This window comes from Mauremys mutica, chromosome 1, assembly GCF_020497125.1.
Source record: "Mauremys mutica isolate MM-2020 ecotype Southern chromosome 1, ASM2049712v1, whole genome shotgun sequence".
In the NCBI taxonomy this organism is placed as follows: Eukaryota; Metazoa; Chordata; order Testudines; family Geoemydidae; genus Mauremys; species Mauremys mutica.
Genome location: NC_059072.1, coordinates 312,372,075 through 312,384,262, shown reverse-complemented (window position 1 = coordinate 312,384,262; position 12,188 = coordinate 312,372,075).

The window sequence follows — 12,188 nt, the reverse complement described above, 5'->3', positions numbered from 1 at the left end:
CAATTTCTAGCTATAGCACAGACATCCTGGGCAAATCATTATAATCTTTCAGTGTTTCAATTCCCTGTGTGTAAAATGGGATTAATAATGCTCCATTTTTCCCACCCTTTTTTAGTCTTGTCTGTTTAGATTGCAAGCTCTTTGAGCACAAGCTGTCTCTTAAGTGTGCACAATGCTTAGCACAGCAGGGGCCCAATCTTGGTTAGGGCCACTAAATATTACTGCAATACATGTAATAAACTTCCACACATGAGGTTGCTTTCACTCCCTCAGTGACTGCGTCCTCTATCCAAAAAGTATTGTTCCTGGAATGGAGGAGTAGTGGCTCAGGAGTGTTCCACTTGTAAACCTAATGGTATGTCTACAGTGCAATCGGGAGGTTTGATTGCAGCACAGGTAGGCATACCTCAGCTAGCTTGCTAAAAATAGCCGTATAGCTGTGACAGCATGAGCTAGCCACCCAAGTACAATTCTGCCCAAGCCTCTGAGTACATACCCAAATGGCTAGCCCATGATGCCACCTATGCTGTTGCAGCTACACTGCTATTTTTAGTGAGCTAGCTTGGCTTTGCCTACACAGATTGCCCTGATTGCAGTGTAGAATGCCCTTAGAGGCTCAGCACATTCTGTTATAGATACCAGGCTGCTTTGTATAAATATGCCTAAAATGCAGTGTTCCATAGAGGCCTAGGCTCAAATGTCTAAATATCCTACAATTTGATGGACACCACTCATTTTATTTCCAAATTTTCCCTTGTCCCACACCAATAGGACATTTACTTTTAATAGTAAACATTATTTACATCAGTAAAAATTATTCATGAAACTGAGCTATAGAAAATTATTTATACTAAAGGACCAAATCCCACTGTATTTGAAGTTTCTTGCAAGAATATTCTCTTTCTGTCTCTTATTTTGGGTCTATGTCCCACATTGCGTTTCATGTTTGGGCCTTGTTATTTTGAGAGGTATGACTAGGCTGTCTTTGGGCAACAAAGAACTGGCATGTCATAAAAAGATGAGTTTTATTAAAGAGAATTATTTATATAGCTCTACAGAATTGAAAGCAATAGCTTCAAAAGACAGTAAATACATTACAGAAGGGATATAATTACTGCTACTGAGGAATGGTCATTAGATGGAAAACAGCAATGTTTCTGCTAGTACACTTTACTGCTGAATAGACTTTCCCCTTCCTGGCCCACATCAAGAAAAGCAAATGCCATATGGCTTGTATTGTAGATGCACTGCAGATAGATAAGTGGTAGATGCCTATTTGCTCAGGAGATTGACTGGACAGATTTTCCAAATGGAATAACCCTGCAATCCTGGCACGAGGTGGACTAAATAGTTTTGATTTTGTTTTCTTTCTCCCCCAGTTCCTTCCTTTTGTCCTTTATTCCTCTTTGTCAATGAGCACAATAGAATGGGTAGATTTATTCTCTGTAGGTTTTACTTTTTTTTTCCTCTCCATTTTTTCTTCTACCCCTCTGTAACTTTTCAAAACTCCCTCAACTTTGGAAAAGTTACAAAGTGGCAAAAGGGAAAATGAAAAAAAGAAAAATGAAAAAGTTGGGGGGGAAACCATGAACTTCATCCATTTTATTGCTCTCGGGGGCAAAAAAAAAGTGGGGGTGGGGAAAAAACAGAAAATTTAAAAAATTGGAAATTCAAAATTTTTCAGCAAAAACTTTATAGAAATAAATTTAAAAAGAAAAATATATTCTGTTTTGAACCCTGTTAAATGGAACCAATTTTGACATTTTCCACAAAATTGTTTTTCCGTTTTTTTTTTGACAAGCTCTATTTCTTAGTACTATGCCTCAAATAGGTTTGTGGCATTCCTCAACCTTAATTTCTATGCTCATATCTGAATGCCTTTTTATCTGGGACACTCCCATTTTTATACATTGAAAGTTGTGTATTACTATTTGCTTTAACTAAGTTCACAGTTCCCTGCACTAACTTTACATTTCCCTCTTCAGATCCTGACTGAAGATAGACTCATGGCTGAAATATGTTCACTTCATTTTTTATTTGCTGCATGAAGTGAAGATTGTTTTGCAACCCACACTTTGACACAACATCCCTTTTCTTTTGTTACCAGAGAGACAGGCAGAAGTTTGCTGTCAATAATCTGCCTGTATACCAGACTCCGCTTCTGACTCACATCCCCGTCTCTCTCTCTCCTCTCCCTCCTTTCACTGAGTCACTATCCAGTTTTCTAACTGCCTCCATCTCTGAGTGGGAGGCTGTTTTGGCTGGAACTAAATTGGACTAATTGGGGGAAGAGGTAGATACGCTGGAGGACAGGGATGGGGTCCAGACTGACCTAGACAAATTGGAGTATTGGGCCAAAAGAAATCTGATGAGGTTCAACAAGGACAAATGCAGAGTCCTGCTTTTAGGACAGAAGAATCCAATGCACTGCTACAGGCTGGGGACCAACTGGCTAAGGGCAGTTCTGCAGAAAAAGACCTCGGGATTACAGTGGAGAAGCTGGATATGAGTCAGCAGTGTGCCCTTGTTGCCAAGAAGGCTAATGGCATATTGGGCTGCATTAGTAGGAGCAGTACCAGCAGATCGAGGGAAATGATTATTCCCCTCTATTCAGCACTGGTGAGGCCACATCTGGAGTATTGTGTCCAGTTTTGGGCCCCTGACTACAGAAAGGATGTGGACAAATTGGAGAGTACAGTGGAGGGCAACGAAAATGATTAGGGGGCTGGGACACATGACTTACAAGGAGAGGCTGGGGGAACTGGATTTATTTAATCTGCAGAAGAGAAGAGTGAAGGAGGATTTGATAACAGCCTTCAACTTTCTGAAGAGGGGTTCCAAAGAGGATGGAGCTAGGCTGTTCTCAGTGGTGGTAGATGACCGAACAAGAAGCAATGGTCTCAAATTGCAGTGCGGGAGGTCTAGGTTGGATATTAGGAAAAAATATTTCACTAGGAGGGGGGTGAAGCACTGGAATGGGTTACCTAGGGAGGTGGTGGAATCTCCTTCCTTAGAGGTTTTTAAGGCCTGGCTTGACAAAGCCCTGGCTGGGATGATTTAGTTGGGGTTGGTGCTACTTTGAGCAGGGGATTGGACTAGATGACCTCCTGAGGTCTCTTCCAACCCTAATCTTCTATGATTCTACGATAGTAGTGTAGTGTTCGTTTCATGCTTCCAGGCATAATCTGAGGTGGGGAAACAGAGGAGATGGGGTGCATTGGTAAGAACAGCAGTAGGCATAATTTAAAATCCTTTTCATGAATGAAACAAACCACACATTAAAAAGAAAAAAATGTAAATTAATTCCTTCCTCTAGGTTTCCCAGCATGCCTTGTCTTCTCTGATTTTGTCTTTTAGATTATAAACTGTTTTCAGGTCATGTCTTGTACAGTGCCAAGAATATCGCTGATATTCAAGAGATAATGCCTAATAATAAGACACTTGTTGTAGTGTTTATGTCCTCAATCCTGCAACTGACAACATGGACAGCAGCCCATGTGTCGGCTGTCAGTTACAGGATTAGGCCCTCCATGGGCCAGATCCTCAAAGGTATTCAGGCTCATAACTTCCATTGAAATCTGAGTTAGGTATGTAATTACTGCTGAGGATCTGGCCCCAGGAGCTGACCCCATCAATTTAGATAGTTTGCACTGAACCATAAACCCACTACCCTCTTTTCCTTCACATCTCTCCCCAAGACCTACCTCTCCTGTGGTGTCTATAGGAAATTAGCTGAAGAATAGATTGAGGGGCAGCCAGGTATTGCTGATATGAAACAAAACAACTGTCTTTAAAAATGTGTATAATGTGTAGGAAAATGTATATATGTTGATGGAATCCCTGTGCCACACACATTTGTGTGTGGCTTGTCTTTTCAGGGCCAAAATGCTTTGTTGGCAGAACTCCATTAAAGTCAGTGTATGAATACAAATGTAAACCAGTAGGTGTAAGTGCTTCAGGACCAGTACAATCTTCCTGTTTGTGTGAACAGCTCCTAGCACATTGTGGGCACTGCTGGAATAATAATTGCAACAATAATTAACAAAACTGGGAGAGAAATTAGCTTTTTCATTCAAATTCCAGATCCCCTAACATCAATGGAGTTTTGCTGATTTACATTAGCAAAGAATTTGTCCCTTTGCCTTTCCACAATTCCAATCTTTTAATTTTTGATTTTATTTAATACACCTGTTTTCTTCTTCTCCTCCTCCTCCTCCTCCTCCTCTCTTCCCTCTTATACTCTAATTTTCTTACTGGGGAAAGCTTGAGCAAAAATGTGGATCTTGCATTTTTATCATTTATGGTAAGATTTAGGCTGTTTCACATAGTGGGGGTCCTCCTGCTGAGAACCATTTGACCATAGTGTCTTCATTTCTGGTATTTCTCTCAACACAGTATTTATGTGGAGTGGCATCTGTTTTAGTGGATCATGACCTTGAGGCCCTTAAATTAGCAGTAATACCACAAATTTGGTGCAGAAGGAGCCATGGAGTGTGTATGCACAGACATGATGTGTTCATGTCAGCCTTTGTCATTTAATAAGTGGACTGCCGTGTATAGAATGAGTTGTCTATGTGGCAGGCACTTTCAGCCCCAGGTTGAGTGAGCTGCAATAGTGTAATCCAGAGATGATGACTGTAAGGATCACGCTGTAGCAAAGACCTCATCAGAAACGAAGGATTGGATTCTCCTAGCCAGCAGAAGACGGAAGAAGACATTCCTTGTCTCTGTTACAGTGTGAAATTAGTGTATCAACCAGCTGCCTCTTCCTATCACCATCACATCTGTTTTTCCTGGATTAAATATGAGCCAACTGTTTTTCATCCAGCTGTTTTTCTTCCAGCCACTGAGACATTTTGGTAATAGCTGAGGCTATTCAGCTGAGGAGACATATAGTTGAGTGTGATCCACATATTGAGAATAATGGAATCCATGGTGTCTGTCTAGCTCTCTCAGCAGCTTCATATACATATGTTGAAGATGGGGGGTGAAAGCATTGAACCTTGTGAATCTGGCCATGTGAGGGACCTTGGGGCAGTAGAGTAGCCCCTCATTATGTGTTTCTGGGATCTGATTGAGATGAAAGAGTGGGTCCAGCAAAGTGCTGCTTCATTGACTCCTCTTAGGTCTTGTCTGCATGTCAATGGAGCTGCATCTGTTTACACCGTGTCTGAATTTGGCCCTTCATGTACAGTAAGTTTACACTGTAATCACCACTAAGGTTTTCTCTACTGTATTGTGTATGAACTTGTGTCCAATATAATAAAACAAAATAAATCCTAAAGAATAAAATATATAAACAATTAATGTTCTCTCTGTGTTATGAAGAAGACATTTATTCTCTTCCTTTATTGTTCATATAAATGGATCTGTATTTGGTGCACTTCTTTCCCCCTGTTCTCAGTTTTTCTGACCCTCAGAAGAAAAGCCCTTAATCCTCTCTGGGAAAATGCAGGCTGAGTGACTAGTTACTTGATTTAGCTTTGAATACAACCACTCTAAATAGTTACTATTCCTGACAGTAGTGCATCTGGGAGGGACAGCAGTGATGTGGCTGATCACTGATGTGGTGACTTCATTCCAGGACATGTTGCTTCCTATGGTGGCACTTTTGGATGTGGTATCATTGAGCACGTGTGTATTTGATATACTTGGCTTCAGACAATTGATTGGGTATTGGTAAAAACCTACAAACAAAAAGGTGTGTCAGATAATTCACTACCTATCCAGATCTCTAATATGTTTTTTTTTGTGGGGAGTCATTATCATACTTGTCTATTTCTCTTTCCCCACATCTTTTAGTCTAAAGCTCACGTGCAAAACAAAACAACCCACCCAAATCCCAACTTCTTTGGGGGCACAGTCCTCTCTCAGTTTCTCTGAAGCTCCATCCTGTTGGGGTTTGATCATTCCTCTCTCTCTCTCTGATGTTCATATTTACCTCAAAACTCAATACACAATAAAGCCAGATTCTCAGCTCATGTAAATTGATATAGCCCCCAGTGAAGCCAATGGAACAACACTGGTTTACATCGGCTGAGAATGTGGCCCAATGAGCTTATGAATCAGTGATCTCTTTACTCTGCATGTTACCATATAACTCTAGCAGCTCTGTTGGCTCCCAGACCTGGAGAATTTTATATTTCCTGGCACAGCAATGGTGAGAATTCTAGCAGGGTTGATGTAAGCTCACTTTTTACATACTTTTTAAACAGCAGTGAACTCAGGTTAGAAAGTTTGAGAAACCTGAGGATCTCATTTACCAGTTTTGACTCATTTGTGAGCAGGTCGCTGCTCCTTAGTTTTACTTAAGCTAGTACAGGTGCAGAAATTAGCTGCACATAGATCTGAACTGTAGAACCATACAGCTGTTCCTTTTTACTGATCTCTAATAATTCTTTTGCAGTGTTTAATTATTTGCTCTGCACAAATATTGTTATGGAAGAAGCTTAACAATCTGCATTGGCATCCCTTGCCTTTTTCTGGGTTTACTAGAATGAGGTCACTCACATATGGAAACATTTAGATTGTTGTATTAAACAAGCTAGCTGGAAATCTGTTATTTATAAACAAGCTGAATATGCAAATGAATGACAAGGAGATGTTCTTTACAGTCTCAAACAGTTTGAGGATAACTGATGATGTTGTTAGTTACAGCTTTGTTTTTTTTAATTGAACTGTATTAAAGAAAGATTTGGATCTGTCCTTTTTGGGAACACAGTATTTCTGGGAATTACATTGTCATCCTGTGAGTCAATGAGCATTTTTTGACACTGTAATATAATTCCTCACAATTAGCATGTTATTAATAATTATTTTATTATTGTATTTTTTTAATGCCTGAAAGGGGCTTTTTGATTACATACTTTCTGAAGATGCAGCATTCATATTATTTGGAGATAGCATTGGGGGTGGGGTGACCTGTATACTCAGGAGTTTTGATCCTCAATCTCACTAGTTCAAAAATATCTATAATTTTCCTAATTTGGCCAGATTAAATCCATTTTATGTTCTATGATCTGACTTAAATTACTCCTAATCTCAGAAATGCAAAGTTAAGGATAAAACTCCATCCTTACATCCTCACACATCGCACTGTCAACCTGTGGAGCTCTTTGTCAGAGGATGTTGTGAAGGCCAAGACTATAACAGGGTTCCAAAAAGAACTAGATAAGTTCATGGAGGATAGGCCCATCGATTGCTATTAGCCAGGATGGGCAGGGATGGTGTCCCTAGCCTCTGTTTGCCAGAAGCTGGGAATGGGTGACAGGGAATGGATCACTTGATGGTTACCTGTTCTGTTCATTCCCTCAGGGGCACCTAGCAGGACGACAGGATACTGGGCTAGATGGACCTTTGGTCTTACCCAGTATGGCCATTCTTATGTTCTTAAAGTTAAGGCTGAAACTCCATCCTTAATGGACCTTGAAAATAGCAACACATGTATGGCCATATACTATCCCTCTTGTGTGCTCAGAATTCCATCATGGGTAGGTGCCTATAAACCTTGAGGGCTTGATCCTGAACTGCTGATGTCAATCAGAGTTTTGCCATGGACTTCAATAGGAGCAAAATCAGGCCTTATATGGCTTGTAATGTTTTTTATCACCATCTACTGAAGCTTTTGCAATATCAAGGTCCATTAGTTTAAGATCAGAGGTTAGAAAGAGAGCCTTTACATTTTCTTTTGTTACAATAGTGAAATAGAAACATGACATAATCTAGTCTCAGTGGTGTCTATATGAAAGCCTGATATGGTAGGTTCCTTTTGTTTTTTTAACTAATTTGTAAGGTATGGACACAAAAAGAAATAAAGTGAAGGGTACCTAATGTACACATGCATATTTACTTGTTACTGTAGCGGGGTGGTCACCCCGGTCCTGCCAGGAGGGGTTAAAAAACAGCCCTATAGCTGGGGAAAGGCTGATTGGGGAAGCAGCCTCAGCTGGGGCCACACCCCAACTGGGGCCCAGCTGGCCCTTATACGAGGGCAGTGGGCCAGGAGCAGAGTCTCTCTCTGTCTCTAGAGGGAGAAGGGCCTGGCTGCTGGGAAGCTGAACCAAGTACCTAAAGTGGAGCAGGGCTGGGGAAAGGCCAGATGACGTATAGGCTTGGAAGGATTTGATTTTTATTGGTAAACCTCAATTGCACCATACACACACAAACTGATGAAAAAAATATTTCCATAGGTAATCAAATTTACAGTGAGGCAAAATAAGAAAAATGCTGCTTGAGAACTTATTAGAATTTGATTTAAGGACATTTACTTTGTATATTTTCACCTATGATGTTAACAATTTGTGGTTTACCAGTTATAAAACTAACTTTTGGAATGTCAACATCTACTATCAAATAATTATTGTGTGACTTCCCAAAGGGGCTCTATTTGTAGCTGCTAAAAGCCATCTATCATAGCCTGATAATGATAAATAGAATCCCTTTTGGGAGCCAGCACCCTGGTCACTTAGAACACAACAAGCACTGGTTAGTTAGAGTAGGAAAAGGTAGGTAGTTTTACCGGGTTTTGAAGGTTAGCAGGGGATCACTTGTACCTGTCAGGAGTCTGATGAGCTAAGGAGGTAATTAGCTCACTGGCTGGATAGCTCAGAGAAGAAATTAAGCAGTATAAAAGGCTGAACCAGGGAACAGGAAGGAGGCCCCTTCTGTCTGGTGCTCTATTGCATTGTACCTGGAGTATAAGGCAAGAAATAATAAAAACACTTGGTGAAGATACCCTGGTGGAGTGTGCGTGCTGTTTAATCACCAGAAGGGCTTCCCAGCCAGGGATTTCAGGGCTGGAGGGGGAACCTGCTTACACTTCCGCCCCCCATCATTTCCTGTAACTGTGAAAATTTAAATAAATAAAACCAACAAAATTGCTTAAAACCCATAATTTCCCATAGTTGTGAAAACTTAAATTGATAAAATTGGAAAAAATGCTTTAAATATATGTTGTCAAAATTATAAAAAGAATAAAAATCAAGTTCTGCCAAGCCTATGTAGTTCCAATATGTATTGTATTTTGATACAATATGCATCACTTACCTACATTATTTATAGTCCTTACTAAGTGAAAAGTCTTATTAAACTCAGTTGATTGAAGAGGATGGTGCATGATCTGGGGAGACATTGTGGTTTGGGGAGCTGGTCTGGGAGTCAGGAGCCTGAATTCTAATTCCTGGCTCTGCCATTAACCTGGTGTACGACTAAAGGAAAATCACTCTACCTCCTGTGCTTCTGTTCCACTTCCATCCGTTGTTAGTAATCGCTCTTCTCTTTAGACTGCCAGCTCTTTCTCTCACTTTGTGTTTGTACAGTACCTAGCGTGATGGGGCCTTGACTTTGGTTGGGATTTGTGAGTACTACCGTCTTACAAGTAACAATAAATTAACCAGTTAACTTTTGTACAGTGTTATATAAGATAATCACTACTAACAGATTCCATTAGTTTGATATTTTCTAAGAAGTAGGGTTTGGGAGTGGCCCTTCCTCTGCGGAGCTGACTCAAGTGTGTTTTCCTCACCTAAATTCAAACTAGGACAGGATGTCTTCCAAACACTGCTCTCCCAGTTCTTTGCAAATAACTGAGGGAGTGGATCCTTTCAACAATTCAAACACAAATTCTGTGAGAACATCTGTTCTTGTAGGAATTCATGCTAACAGCTGCCCAACACCACACTTTCAGTGCCAATTGTGTTGTGTGGGGGAAGCAAGCTAGCTATTATGTAGTCCTGCCTTGAGTGCAGAGGACTGGACTTGATGGCCAATTGAGGTCCCTTCCAGTCCTACACTTTTATGATTCCATGGGATGCTGAGTAAGGCCTGGTCTACACTAATGGGGGGGGGGTCGAACAAAGGTACGCGACTTCAGCTACGCGAATAGCTTAGTTCGAATTTCCTACCTGTCCAGACGCCGCGGGATCGAACTCCGCAGCTTCCCCGTTGACTCCGCCACCACCGTTCGCGGTGGTGGAGTTCCGGAGTCGACGGGAGCGCGTTCGGAGTTCGAACTATCGCATCTAGATTAGTCGCGATAGTTCGAACTCCGAGAAGTCGAACTCTCCGCGTCGACCCGGTGGGTAAGTATGGACCTACCCTAAGAAAAGAAATTCTTAAGGTCCAGAGTGAGGTAGAGGGGAAGAGGGAGAAGCAACTGTAAAGACACAAATAGAATAGTCACAGAGGAATCTGGATAAACATAATTCCTGAGATATTAGATATTCTTGAGGGCTTTGAATCCAAAATCACCCTAGTCTGCTCATCTCTGCAGGATTCTAACCCTTTATTGGTGCTGTAATAAGATCTACAGTCAATCTAGCCTATATTTATTTTAAAATACTTGGATCAACACTAAAGATAAAAATAATATAGCTGTATATGTCTGAATCATGGGGCAGGACTTACATTTAGTGGATGAGGAATGATATGAGCAGCAGCTTTAACTTATGTGCTTCTTTTTCCAATTTGCTTCCATAAAGTAAGTGGCTCACTTTCCTTAAATTTCCACCTAGTTGTATGTGGTTGAAGGATGTGCACTTTCTCTTCACATAAAAGAGAACAGAATACCAAGTTCATGGAGATTTACTATTGATGACAATTGCAGCTAGTGGCTGTTCTAAAATTCTGACAAATTCCAAGATGTATGGGCTGTGAGTAAAGGCTGAACATGGTCCATAGATGTGATAGTTTGACTTTATTATGACAGGCGAAAGTGGAGTGAACAATAAAATATTTACCAATGGGGAATACTTTGGTTTGATGACTGTCCAAACCTTCTCAAAGTAGTGTGAATCATCCTTAGTTTGTGTTATGGCTCCTCACATGATTTCTTTTGCATCTTCTGACTTTGAAAATAATTTCAGTTAGTGAAAGCACATGTCTGCATTCTTATGATATTTATCTGCCTATGTAACAAACCTTCTTAAGGAAGGGAAAAGAAACAACCATCCCAGGCATTTCCAATTGCTTTTTTTTTTTTTTTTACAGCTACAAAATCTCAGTCAGTGGGGACAATGAGCAACAGGTCAGGTAGCAGAGCTTTCTCAGGAAATGGAGAAGACAGTTGAGGAGGAGGAAGGTGGGAGTGAACTGCTATTTAAATAAGAATGTTGTTAGTTAAGTGCCAAGATTAATCCAGATGCCAATTTTTATGAAAATGAAACCACATATTCTGGTACATATGATTATCTAACTGACTAAGTAGGTTGATTCCTAATTATAAAACCATCATCTGTCTGCTTCTAAGGGTTTGTCTACACCGGGCATTTTTACTCTGGATTAACTTGAGTTAATTACAGCGCACTAACTCCGCATTTTCTGTGAATGCTGGAATCCTATTTCAAAATGTACTCAGTTCAAGGGTAATCTAAAAATCCTAAACAATGCACAAAATCCCTTACACAATCCTTTATTGCAAGTTAAAGAGTATTCAAACTGCCATAGCATATAGTTTAAATGATTCTAGATGAAGTGCTTTGTTACAAGTGGCCAACTTGTCACAAATCACTGATAAAGTATAATTTAAGAACTGCTAAGTTTTACATAAGTAAGATACAATTAAATCACACACACTTCAAGCATATTAAATACTATGCTAAACTATACTATACTAAAAATTATATTAAAAACTGGCAAGTTTACTTTATAAATTATTGGTATCCTTTTAAAACAGTGGTCCCCAAACTTTTTTGTCCATGTCCTCCACCCACCCCTTACCTGGTCCTGTGGGAGCCAGGGTTGGGAGCTAGGGCTGGTGCTGCAGCTGGGGCCTCAGCTGGGAGTGGGGCCACAGTCAGGTATGGGAGCCGGAGGCCACAGATTGGAGCAAAGTTGCAGCTAGGATCTGGACCAGAAGCCTGTGGTAGAGGCTGAGGCCAGACCTGTGGCAGGGCCTGGAGTGGAGCTGGGGCAGAGGAGGGCTAGGTGGTGCTCCCTCCCCGGTGAGGGTTTGTGAATCTTTAATCACTGTTGCTGTTTAGCTCATAGTCAGTCAGCTTTGCTCTGCTCCGGTTTTCTTCTCTCTCTCTGCAGCAGCTTTTCTTTGGCTCCTCTTGCTGATTGTCGTCTTTTTCTGATTGAATTTCTCTCTCTCTCTCTCTCCAGTACAGATCTTCTTCTCTCCCTGTCTACTGACTGCCCTGCTCTGTCTGGCTTTATATACTGTGCAACTGGCTGTCAGCTCTTTGTGT